The sequence below is a fragment of the Pipistrellus kuhlii genome, unplaced genomic scaffold (genome assembly GCF_014108245.1).
Source record: "Pipistrellus kuhlii isolate mPipKuh1 unplaced genomic scaffold, mPipKuh1.p scaffold_m20_p_7, whole genome shotgun sequence".
In the NCBI taxonomy this organism is placed as follows: Eukaryota; Metazoa; Chordata; class Mammalia; order Chiroptera; family Vespertilionidae; genus Pipistrellus; species Pipistrellus kuhlii.
Genome location: NW_023425573.1, coordinates 10,509,566 through 10,523,169, shown reverse-complemented (window position 1 = coordinate 10,523,169; position 13,604 = coordinate 10,509,566). Strand labels below are relative to the sequence as shown.

The 13,604-nt window shown below is 47.3% G+C and overlaps 1 pseudogene; it reads left to right on the top strand.

The window, feature by feature from the left end:
* The first annotated feature begins 359 nt into the window (after window positions 1–359).
* LOC118709807 lies at window positions 360–1,008 on the top strand (annotated as a pseudogene).
* Window positions 1,009–13,604: the final 12,596 nt, after the last annotated feature.

Below are 13,604 nucleotides of genomic sequence, written 5' to 3'. Positions count from 1 at the left end.
CTACATTATTTACTGTCTGGCCCTCGAAAGAAGAAGTTTGCCTATACCTGCCATACACAATTCATAAATGAATGAATGTGGTTGTGCTCCAATAAAACTTTATTTATAGACATTGAAATTTGAATTATATATTATTTTTAAGTTTCTCAAATACTCTTTTGTTTTCAAACTTTATAATGTAAAAACCACTCTTATTCATGGACTGTACAAAAACATGCAGCAGGCTGAATTTGACCTACAGGCTATAATCTGTTGACCCCTGGTTTTAGCCCAGTTTCTGCTATTTTCAATGAAAATACAACCTAACTGAGTCCATGTGCCTGCTAAGGCAGCACTGCCGTCTCCTGTTATCCGCTATCATGACCATCTACCTGAACCTCATCAGCCATGATGAGATGTTCTCCAAATATCTACAAGATCCAGGAGATGGTAGACCAGCTGAGCCTAGAGGTAGAGGGGAAGATGGTCAGTAAGACAGAGGGTAAACTGATAAATCACTTGGTGGGAATGCCTCCACTGAAAGCTTGGAGGATGAACGTACCAAAAGCACAGTCATCACTGGTGTTGCTATTGTCATGAACCATAGTCTTCAGGAAACCAGCTTCACAAAAGAAACCTAGAAGACGTGCATCAAAGATGACACAAACTCCATCAAAGGGAAACGTGCAGAACAGAGATCAGAAAGAGTTGAAGCCTTTTGTGAGAGGGGCTGCAGAACCAATCAAGCACATCCTTGCTGATTTCAATAAAAACTACCAGTTCTCTGGTGGTGAGAACATGAATCCAGACGGCACGGTTGCTCTGCTGGGCCATGGGAGGATGGTGTGGGCTCGTATTGATTTTCTCTAAGGGTGGTTTGGAAATGGAAAAATGTTAACATATCGGGCAGTTTGGGTCTATCGCCTGTCAGCATAACTGGCTGCTGCTCTCCATCCACACACCAAGACTGGGACAAATGGGCTGATGTTATCTTGAGCTCTCGTTTATTTGGCCTTGATTGATTTGGAGAGGAGACATTGTTTTTAAGAAAAAAACATGTCATCTAAAAAAAGGCATTTAAATTTAAAAATATATATACAATTTAACTGATACAATAAAGTCATCATCACACATGTATTGCTCGTCCATATGCAGTAGATGTACAATGAGGAATAACATACAATCCCTTCCCTTAAGGACTTCACAATCTACTTTTTGTTGTGAACTACCATGTGTCAAGCACTATATTAAGTGCTTTCCATGCATCTACATATTTACTCCTCATAAGATTCCTAAGGAGTAGACACTGTGGTCACCCCCATTTTACATGTGAGGGAAAGGGACGGGGACATTCCTATGGTGACAGACAGGAACTGGGAGAGCTGAGAGTCAAACCCAAGGCTGCAGACTCCATGCTCTGAACCATCACCTCTAGTGCTTCTCTGCAAGTGGGCAGGTCGATCACTTGTTGCTCTGCTTGCACTTTGAATTTTTAATTAATGATTAAGTTCATTAAAAAAAAAAAAAAAAAAAAAAAGGGCGGCACCAAACTATAAAAGAGATTCAACTTGCAAAACAGAATGAGCACTCCCAGATATTTCACAGGCCTACTGAGCGGAACCTAAAACCCCTCCTGCCCCCCACATCCCTCCTCGCAAAGGGGTGGGTGGAAATTCAAAACAGCATACCTGTCTTTTATTGGCTTTGTGCAGATTAGCTGGAGGAAATAAGCATTCTTAAGGGATCAACTCTGTGAGAGAAGAAAATGTGTAGTAAACAAAGGTGGAAGGTGTCCCAGGCATATGCAGTGTCACGCCTCCAGGTCACTGTGCCCTGAACAATTTGCTGGACTGACCCGGCTGCATTGGAAATGACATAAGGTAACCGGTGAGGGTGTCGGCGTGATGCCTTCTGCCGCCCAAGTGCTAGGGAAAAGGTAAAAAGGGTGGTAATGGGGAGCAGCTCCCCACCCCCACCCCCACTCCCACCCCCCACCCCCCGGGGCAGAGGAGCAGCTGCTGGTGTCACCTGGGCATGGCGCCCACATATAACTCTCCTCTCCTGACAAGGATTCTCCAGTCCCCCTGTCGCTGTCACTCACCCGCAACCTTAACGACTGAAGGGGTGAAGGCCAGGGAAGACCCAGGCCCCTGAAAGAGAGAGAAAGACAGAGAGAGGGACAGAGCAAGTTCATAAATAAAACAAGAGCCTGAAGGGAAGAGCTGCTTTGTCAGAATATAAATATTTCCCTTCTGCTTTTATCTTTAATGTGGGGTGAGAAGCCTGTTAAAGGGAAAGGCATCTCGGTCCTGGAGCCTCGCAAAGCCCCTCAGGGAGGGAACTGCCTGCGGAGGGCACCCCTCAGCGCCACGCCTGGGAAGTCTCCCCGCTGGAGTGAGCGCCTGGCCAGGGCCAGCAGGCAGGGCTAGGTGAAGAAAGGGAAGCCATTGTGGCCAGAGGATCCTTATCTGGATGGGCCTGGTGTCCTGTTATGTTAATCAGGGGAGATGCTGAGAGACTGAGGGCAGGAGGGCCTGTCTGCTCAAAGGCTTGACCGCGGAGGCCAAGGGAAGCTGGCGTTGCTAGACTTCGGGGAGAACAATATCCAAACGGAGACAAAGGGGGATTTGTCTCCGAGAGCAAGGCAAGTGGAAAAGCTGGCGGGGGGTGGGGAACCTAGGGACCTGTGGTCCTCCTTTGAGGCGCCCTCTGTCCCTGCAGACCTCACATCTCTCAGAAGACAGCCAAGGTGGCGGGCCAACGTCCGGCCTTGCTGAGCCCAGAGCCATCACTGTTCCCACAGCACAGAAGGCATTCCCTCTCCACAACTCCTCCCTAAAAACTCTAAAAATAGGGTGGGGCAATCAGAGCCTGCATACCAGTTCCGGCGAGCACAGAGCCTGGCACCTGGTGGGTACCCAGAAAGGGTACAAGGCATGGTGCTGGGACTGTGCTGGTCTGTATGTGTAAGGCAAGCATGTCAAAGTGAGCTTGACATGCTTGGGTAGGGCCCTGCCTGGGGCCTGGCACCCCTAGTTTGGTGGGTGAGTGAACACATGCATTCTTGTTGGCCCTCTTGGCAGCCTCTACAAAGGACCTCTGGTCTGGTCGGGATTTGGATCCCACCGAGCTCTGTGGCTATCTCATCTCTGCTGACCATTTTGAGATATTCAGCCACGTGGCTGCACAAGGATAAGCCATCCGTTCATCGGGTGTCATAGTCTATCCACAGGTGGGGGTGGGAGGGCCCCTCAAAAGGAGTGCTGAATGTGCTTCTCACTCTCTCCTCTCGTCTGGGCTTTCCCGGCTGCTTCCCTGCTATATCCCTCCCCTTTCCCCCCAAAACAAACACATGAATGTTTATTTCTGCAATGTAATGAGTGGAGAGGACATTTTTAAAATTTGTATATATTTTTATTGATTTCAGAGATGAAGCGACAGGGAGATAGAAACATCAACAATGAGAATCACTGATCCACTGCCTCCTGCACCCCCCACCACCACCACCACTGAGGATCAAACCCGAAAACCGGGCATGTGCGCTTGACCAGAGTCGAATCTGGGACCTTTTCAGTCCACAGGCCAACGCTCTATCCACTGAGCCAAACCAGCCAGGGCGAGAGGACATTTATTTTATTGATTAAAGTATTACATATGTGTCCTTATTCTCCCATTGTCCCCCCACCCCTAAGAATACATTTGTGTGTGTTTTTTAATCAGCATCTCTGGCTCTCTTGCCGAGGTGTTCAGGTGTCTCCTGGCACTTGGCAAGGGTTTGCTGTCCCTTCAGACCCATGAGGCATGAATAGCCACTCCTGCCGCAGAATCTACTTTGCATCCCCACTCAGGCCCCTCCCTATGATGAAGTCGTTTTGGTCTCATCCTCACTGAGTTTGTGCTTCCGGTTCCCTCTCCCACTGAACCTCAGCTAGGGCGGAATCAAGACTCAGCTACAAATCGGAGGAGTTGAGTCCTTGCTATCCCTCCGCACTCAGCACGTGCAGGGCCAGTCACAGCTCAGGGCAATGTCTGTGTCGCAGAGAAGGGTGTAATTCGGAGATAGTGAGCCATCCCTATGGCAATCCTGGCCCACCTGTCTAAATATCGCCTCAGAGCTACTTACAGAGCCTGACTTAGCCTCCCGCCTCCTGCATAAGCCTCGCCCAACCTCCCCTCAGCCTTGGCTGCATTGGGGGCCAGGTATTTGAGAGGGTCTCTTTGCCGTGTTCCCACAGACAGTCTGCAGGAGGAAGAGGCGTGGGGGGAGGGTGGCACACACTTCTCCGGGGGCCTTTGTGTGGAAGAGAGATTAAACTTGGACTGTGAAGATCAATGGAAGCCTTGGAGAGGCAGATCTCAGTTCGATAGCATGAAGGACTTTCTAACAATTAAATCTGCCTGGAAAGGGGCACGGGAACCTTTAAAGAGACCCCTCTCTCCCAGGACTTCGGGCGGAGGTGCGCTCTCTCTCCAGCCAGAGCTGCCCAGTGACCCGGGGCACACACCTGAGGCTTGTCAGTGTGATCAGGCAACGCCTCCAGTTCCTGAGTCCGATTCTTTTTTTTCTCTTTTTTTTAATATATTTTATTGATTTTGTACAGAGAGGAAGGGAGAGAGAAAGAGAGTTAGAAACATCGATGAGAGAGTCATCGATCAGCTGCCTCTGGCACACCCCCTAACCAAGGTATATGCCCTTGACCGGAATCGAACCCGGGACCTTTCAGTCCCCAAGCCGACACTCTATCCATTGAGCCAAACCGGCTTCGGCCTGAGTCCGACTCTTGAGGTTCAAATCTCACCCCTAACACTTACTGGCTCCATGATCTTAGGCACGTGATTTCGCCTCTTAGAAATCCAGATGAAAACACATTAGATTTTCTTGGAAATTGTGAGGTTTGGGTGTCTGTTTGTTGTTGTTTTGTTTTGGGGGGTTTTTTTTGCTTGTGTGTAATGTTTGTCAAAATGACTGTTAATTTTTAACAGTGAGATCATGTTGTAAACCTTTTTGCGGATGTGCTAAGTTCTTACTGGTCATAAAAGAGAGGCCACCAGCTACAACAAAGAACAGCATTTTGTAATTAATTGTTATTTTACATACATACATACATACATAAACATGAACGTTAGTGATTAGGCTTTCAGAAATTGTGATGAGAAAAATTCTTTTAAGCCAACAAACTGAACTGCACAGGTCTAAGAAAGGTAGAAAACAACCACTCACTTAATTCAACAAACATTTATCGAGCCCTCACCTGCTGCAAAGTCTCTTGGGAAATTCCAGCATGACCAAAGTGCAGATGCTGCCTTGGGAACTTGCCATATAGCAAATATCGCCCTCTGACCCTTCCACTGTGAAAAGGGGCAGTGCCCATGGCTCTCTGAATGATGGAGCTCAGGAGGGCATCCGGAATTGGTTTCTATTGCAAAGGAAATGTGCAGGACAATAACAGTGGGATACGTACCCCTTCCTTGTCTCCCTGTTTTCCATTGGAAGTTAGGCTTCTTCACGTTGATAAACTCTATGTGCGTATGGCCCGAGAATGAAAAATAATCTCTTTTTTTTTTATTTCATTTGTATTTAGCACCATTCCTGTTCTGAAAGCCCTATACCTAAAAAGGATATGGGGAGAAATAAACATGGGATGCCCAAAATATCTTTCCTAGGGGTTGTAGGGCATCCGGATTCAGAAAAGAAAGCTCTCTCTTTGGTAGCTCCTCTGATCTGTAGCAGCTTTCAGATAGCCATCTCTCCGGCTTGTTAATTCACTGGAAGCGTTTAGGTGGGAACATGGCATTCCCTGGCCCTCCATTTCTGTGAGTGTTTTGATTCTTAACTGAGCATAGAGGACGTTGGCAGCTTTCTGGTAATCCAGAAAGTTTAGCCCCTGTCTGTCTAGACTAATTTATCTCTTTAAACCAGTGTTTCCCAAAGTGTGGTACGCGTACCCCAGGGGTACGGGAAGAGTTTGGTGGGGGTACGTGTTGCACCAGAGTTTGGTGGGAATATGCATTGCACCGTGCTTAGCTGTGCCTAATTCTACATTCTCATGAGTACAAGGGGTACTCAGCATTACGAAAATTATAGAAGGGGTACACATATGTCAAAAGTTTGGGAAACACTGTGAACCATTAAAGAACAATAATAATTACACTTTATTGAGCATTTACAATATCCCAGGGACTAAGGCACTGCATTTCCTCATTTGATCTTCACAGTCCTATGAGGCAGGTACTCCTAGGATCACCATTTTACAGATGAGGAAACTGAGGCCCAGAGAAGGAAAATAGCTTATCCAAAGCCACAAAACTAACAAGTGATTGTTCAAGGATTCAAATCCACAGAACCTATATTCTCATATAGTAATGGTCCCCCCATTTGGCCGGGACCATTACTCTCAAGCTGCATCCCCAAAGTAAGGGCAGTTCCTGCTGTGCCAAAAATAAGAGCTTTCAAAATAGTTCATGGAAAGCCCTGAACTATTCCACTATTCTTGCCCTGCCCATTTCATTTATACTATAAACCAATGCAAAATAGTTCATTCTTCCAGCAGAGTGAGAAATGGGAGATGGCTAGTGGGAGAGGCCCAGCCTCCTGTTCACAGTAACCCAGCATCCCATGCAGGCTGGTCTGTGATGTGCTCTGGGACAGCTGGCGACAGAGAAGGGGATGGGAAGGTGTCTACATGGAGGCTTCCACAGGCAACATGGGCTCACCCTGCCTGCTCGCTGGGGCTTTCTCCAGGCCAGACTTACTAGTGCCTCATAGTCAAATGAGCAGACTCAACGTCTTCCCTTTTCTTTTTTTTTTAACCCTCAACCGAGGATATGTTTTTATTTATTTTAGAGAGACAGGAAGAAAGAGAAACATCAATGAGAGAGAGAAACCTCCATCGGTTGCCTCTAGTATGCGCCCTGAGCGGGGATCGAACCCACAACCTAGGTATGTGCCCTGACGGGTGTACATGGTGTATGGGACATCCTCCAACCAACTGAGCCATTCGGCCGGGACCATGGTTTTTGTTTTTTCTTCTTCAAAAGGAGAACTAGTTTCTAAGTTCTGTTCTTTACTCACTACCTGTGTGATTTTGCATCTCTCTATAGTAGCTTGGTTTTTCCATCTATAAAATGGGTTAAATAGACAGTAGCCACTTTCAAATGGCTGTTATGAAGCTAAAGACTCAAAGAGTGTGGGTTAAGGTAGTAAGCACTCAATAAATGTTAGCTGCTAATACAAATAGCAATGACATGACGAATCCCAGACCTTGTAGTCCATCTTTGGCTTTCTCTTAACTGTTCAACTAGAATTGGGGTCAGGATATAGCAACCCTGAGTGCTAAGTCCACAGCAAGACTAATCTGGGTGTCAGAACTACGGCCTGGAAATAATGGGCCCTCTCTGGGGGCCGGGAGCCAGCTTTATAAACGTCAGGCCAGGGGAAGAGGAGGAGTGAAGTTTCACAGGAAAACCAAAGCCCCTTTTGGTAGAGTGAGAAGTCTGTCGCCTCTTTTGTTTATCTCTTCTTTAAATGCTTCCTCCAACCCCCCTCCCCACCTCCCACCCGCCTTCTGGCTGTTTTCAAGACTCCTCCATTTTGGTAGCAGCTCTTCACAAGTCTGCTGGAGGCCACAGGAATAGGCCAGCAGCCCTGTCCCAGCTCAAATGGCCAGCGGAGCAGCCCAAGTCCCTCCCCCTGCCTCTGGGGTCCAGCTGGCCTCCCAACCCCCTTCCCTGTCCTTCCAGACAAAGCACAGCTGTGAGGGCCAGTTCAGGCTGTGGCCTAGGAGAACAGCCACGCTCACCAGCATTCGGGGGATCCCCCAAGCACAGGCCAACCTGGAGCCCTGCTTAGCCAGTCACACTCATCTCTCACTGTGGGTTCAAACAACTTCTAGCCTGAGGTGAGCAGGAAGCAGAGAAAGATAGATAGATGATAGGAAGGAAGGAAGGAGGGAAAGAAGGAAGGAAGGAAGGAAGGAAGGAAGGAAGGAAGGAAGGAAGGAAGGAAGGAAGGAAGGAAGGAAGGAAAGGAGGGAGGGAGGGAGGAAGGAAGGGGAAGGGGAAGGGGAAGGGAGAGAAAGTCGGGCCATTTATGTGCCATGCTTAGACAAAGCACAGGACCAGGAACCCAAAACTGTGGATTCCGGTTCCAGTTCTTTCTGTGAACCGTTGGATCATTCAATCCATCATCTCGGATTTCGGCTTTCTCCTGTAAAGTGAAGGTAAAAAGAATTGCTGACCTCTGACGTCTAAAAAAAATAAGTCCCCAAATCATTCTCCAACGCAGCCCTCTTCTTTACGTCACAGGATGGGCTGGCTCCCAGCACAGTGCTGAACCCCCATGATAATTTGGAGGCAAACTTAAGATCACCACAGAAAAGCCAATTCATTTGTTCATCGAGTGCAAGTTCCTTGATGGCAGGGGCGCCTATAACCCAGCACCTCGTGCAGTGCCTGGCACAGGGTAATCTGTAAATACATTTTTTTAAAATAAATAAGCCCACATGGTTTCAGTTCATCCTTTTCAACTTAAGACGTACCTTATTCATTCAGTCCGCCATTTATTGAGCACCTCTCTGCGCTTAGCACACCGTGCCACTGTCCTGTAACCACCCAGGACTTGAATAAACTCCTGTGACTGCTTAAAAACAAAGTGATTGGTGCCTGAGGAGGGGGAAAGCAGGAGAGATTCCTCAACATGTTAATGAGTTCACTAAGAAATAAAGGGCTTCTCTGTCCCCATCCCAGAGACTTCTGATAGCCAGCATTCTCATAGAAGTTGCTTTAACCGGCTCACACTTTCAAAGCCAAAATTAACACCAAACAGCGGAAGGCCCCAAATACATTCAGAAGGTTAGACCTGAGCCAGGAGTGGGTGGGGGTGTGGGGTGGGGGGAGAATTCCGGTTTACCGATGAAAAGGAAATCTCTAAGCCCTCTCTAGTCTCAGCCCAGCTCCCTCCAACCTCTCCTAATCGCCTCTTCCATCCGCCGCCTCCCTGGGGACCCCGCCAGGTAGCCGGCCCAGCCCCGCCTCCGCTCCTCCCTCAGGTGAGGCCGGTCCCAAATTAAATCACAAAGGAGGGCAGCCGGTCGGCAATGATCTGTGTTTATTTAGCAAATGGGTTGATTGCCCTCATTTGCGGGGATTAAGAGTTAATTCCCCAATGCAAAGAGGACAGATTTCTCCTAGGGCAGCCCTAGATAATTAAGAGGAAAAAATAAAATTCAAGTACTGCCCCCCCACCCCCACCCCCCAGCGCCCCTTCCCACCCAGGGATGGCCTCTCGGTGGCCTTTTCAGCCAGGTAGCCACAGGTCCCCGTTCCAGGGAGGCTGTGACCACAGGACGGGAGGATTTGGTAAACAAAGACTCAGGAATTCTGGAGGCCCCTTTAAACTGACATCTGGCAGGTTTGAGAGCCCAGAACAGTTTCTCTTTTCCCCCACCATCCCCCTACTTCCCCCCTTCCTCCCCCCCCCCCCCCCACCGGCTTTGAAAGGCAAATGTTTTGAGGTTTGTGTTCTCTCCCATTCAGGGTTTTTAATCAAGTGGAGTCAAACCACTTTGTCTGCACCTTAATTGAAGAGCCTGGCTCTAGGGTTTAAAGTGCTATTTTACAGTCACAAGGAGGAGGCCGGGAGAGGGAAAGGGGGCCGAGTGGAAATGTGGAAGGGAAGAAAGGCGATGGGCAAGTGGCCCACATAAGGGCACACTCGGGCTTCTGCGTGACCAGCCTTCTGGGCACAGGTGGTGAGCCTCGACTGACTGGCTGTGAGGAACTGGGAAGAGCCTTAAGTGGCTTCGCGGGTAACTTCCCGGCACACGGGAATGGAGTGTGGATGGTCCTGGCCCAGGTGAGGAACCCCCCAAACCAGCCATAGGCTCCCAGGGCCTGGCCAGATCACAACGCCCCGCTTCCTGGCTTCACAGGCGAAGAAACGGGAGGTGAACTGACTTATGCGAGGCCCAGGGGTTAGTGACGGGGCAGGGCGGGGGTGGGGGGGACCCCCAGGATTCTCCTCATTTCTCCTGCTGAAACTGGAGCCTTCCCTCTGTTTGATCCTGGGGAGAGAGTGATGCCCCACATCCATCTCCAAATAAACGTTCATGTACCTGGGAAGACAGTTAAATGACTTCATACAATTTTCCAAGTGAAACGACCAAATATTTTCACTTGTGTCTTCCCATTTTGGATCCTGGCTGCACATGAATGCATGTGGGGAGATGGTGGGCAGATCTCCAGGGGTTGGGGGCTAGGAAGTAGTTTTTAAAAGTAGATTTTTCAAAAAAAATGAAATCCTTCTACCACCACCCACACCCATACTCCCTTTGAGCATCACCTGTTTTACTTATTTGGGTTACTCTTCCTGCTGGTTCCTTCGTGCCACTTCATTCCGTGCACCCCAAATTTACATGCAACTTAAAGGAACAGCAACAGGGCCTGGTTGGCCGTTTAGCTCTGATTCCCAGGTCTTGTGTTCCATGCTCGGTCTTGCACCATCCTGCATTTCTGCAATTTAATTTATGGTTTCTTCTTTTCGCTGGACTTCATCTGACTGATGAATTGCACAATGTGATTGAACAAATCGAATGTCTACTTTGTGAAAGGCAAAGAAGAACAACAAGCACAGATTCTACTCTCAAATACCTTTAGTCAGATAAATAGGTTGGGAGTAAGGTAAGCACTAAAATACAAGGGAGAAGCCCTATCTGGTTTGGCTCAGTGGATAGAGTGTCGGCCTGCAGACTGAAAGGTTCCAGGTTCGATTCAGGTCAAGGGCATGTAGGTTGGTTGTGGGCACATCCCCAGTGGGAGGTGATCAATGTTTCTAGCTCTTTATCCCTCTCCCTTCCTTTCTGTAAGAAATCAATAAAATATATTTTAAAAAATACAAGTAATGTCACAAAAGCTGTGGAACCTTCAAAGGAAGATGGTGAAGAAAACTGACATTTGATGAGTGTTTACTATGCACCAGGCACTATGAGATAAGTTAGGACTAGATGTGGCTGAGAGGCACACACACAAAAAAAACCCCACTAAAATAATGTTGGCTTATTTTAAAATAATGTTTATTTTGATCTCCTGGTTGAGAAATCCCAGGCTGGTCAGGTACACTACACTGTTAGGGATCCTTCTTTCTCTCTTTTCCCAAGATTATCTCATGGTCTACAAGAGCCTCAGGAGTTCCAGCCATCAGGAAGAGGGAAGGGCAGTACGCCTACTGCCTTTGTGTTGCTCAGAACACTACTGCCGACATTCCACTGGCCAGAGCTTAGTAGATGGACACAGGGAGGCTTTTATATGGGGCCTTTATTTCAATTGGCCGTATGTCTTGCTAAAGACTAGGGACTCTGTTACTATGGAAGAAGAGAAGAACAGATATTGGGGTCCAACTGGCAGCCTCACACCAAGTTAGGGACCTGATATGCTTTAGAGCATTTATTTCTCCTAACAACTCCAGAGAAAGAGATCTCCTGGGTCTTTATTGATAATTCCTACCCTGTGACACATTTGCAATCACTCAGTATCAACTGCAATCCTAGGAGGTATCTTTTCCAGTTCTTCCTAAAACATGAGCAAGAGGAAGGTGGTTGCAAGGCTGAGCCTTGTTAGTCAACCCTGAAGGGAGGCCTCTCCTGGGCTGGCACTGATTCTTGGAGGTCAGCTGTCCACAACTGTGGGCCCATCCACCAGGAGAATATTGGAGGAGATGTGCGTTTTCACCCTTTTCCAGGCTCTGATACTGTGGTGAGTGAGGTTCTCTCCAGCTGCCAGGAACTGGCAGGCAGTCAGTGGCTTCATTTATGGCCACAGTAGGGCCATGGAAGGAGCTAAGAAATAGCTCTACAGACCTGGTCTTCTTGTCTTCTCCTTTTGAGACAGGTGTTCCTCCCCTCTTCCTTCCGCTCCCTACCCCTCCCTTCTTTCTTCAGATGAGTTCAATTATGAGAGAACTCTGCTATCCTGTCCATCTGCTGCTCCTACTACCACCATTTCACTGTTCTCTCTATTCACCTCACTGCCTCGTGCCTCTTGCTTCCTCAGAGCTTCTACTACTTCCTGGTTTCTGCTGGGCCCTTCTCACCAAACATCTCTCAGCATCTGCCAGGGTATTTTACACTCAGACCCTCCCCTTTGCAAATGAAAGGATATGATTGGGGAGCCACTCAATATCCAGAGGGCACACCTGCTGGCAGAGGTTTCATGCCAGACAAACTCAAGCCTAAATATTATAGATAGATACTTGCCTACTCCTGGCTCAGTCATCTGAGGTGAGGGGTCATGAGCTATAAGGTACAAGGATGGTAATGTCAGGCTGAGGAACTGCTGTGAATAAACTGTGGGAGTGACCGATGTTACAGTAAAGAATAGCCACTGTGAACTTGTTGAGATTCATAAATAAGGTCTCAGACTAAACCTCACACCATGCAACCAGACATTTATCCGACTGCTGCCCATTATCCTCTCTCTCTCTCTCTCTCTCTCTCTCTCTCTCTCTCTCTCTCTCTCTCTCACACACACACACACACACACACACACACACACACACACACCTCATTCTCCATCTTAGTTCTTATTGCATCCTCAGTTCAAAATGTAACCAAGTAGAATAAGGGCTTTATGCAAGACTAAAGACATTCTACAAGCACTGCTTTGGAACAGGAGTGACACCAAACACTGCTTTGGAACAGGAGTCTGGGTCATCAGTTCTCAATCCTGACTGATTCAAAAGAATCACTCAGTGAGTTTTAACCATTAAATCCCCAACTCCAGAGCCAGAGATTCTGACCCAACATGTCTGAGATGGAGCCTAGCTTCTTAAAGAATGTTCTTTTAATTCCACAGGTGATTCTGATGACCATCCAGATTTGGAATCAACTGCTCCAGCTCCTACTTCACTCTTCTAGAAGGTTCCTCGGGGGTTTTCATTACTATTGTCTTGCTCCAGTGGCTTCTGCTGCCAGCTCTCTGCTGACTGACTTGGTCTGCCAACATTCTCTGATGAGAAGGTCTGATACACTGCCAAGTTTCCCAGCTTTCCTGCTGGACAAGAACAGAGCACCCCTATATCCTAATCTAGATCTCCACTGGTACAGTTTCAGCAATGAGAATTAAACTGTTTCCTGGAAAACAAGAAAAAAATAAATGGACATTACCAAGTGAGTTTGAATCCTGACTATAATATTCAGGGGGACTATAACCAATCTGGGCTTAATATCCCAAACCTAGAAATTCTGAGGCTTCTCTGACTTTTGGAATGGCTTTTGATAAGACACAGACAGAAAAGGACAAAAATGAGTGATGTTAACCATGAGGACATCAAATAGCAGTGCAATGTATATAAAGAGAAAAATGTTATCTGGATCTGGGTTTTATTCCAATCTTTACTACTATAAAATGGAGCTTACACTGGAACCTCGAAGGATTGTTATAGAATTAGAGACATCTATACTCTGGCTTCTCTTCAGATCGCATAAATCTTTTGCCTTTTAAAATACCTGGTACCTTATATATTATAGTTATTCTATTAAAATATTTCATAGATATTCAAAGTAATCTGAGCATTAACATTTTTGATGCTCAAAATAATTTGAGGAGAGTAAATTCAGTAAATCCAGTGGTCT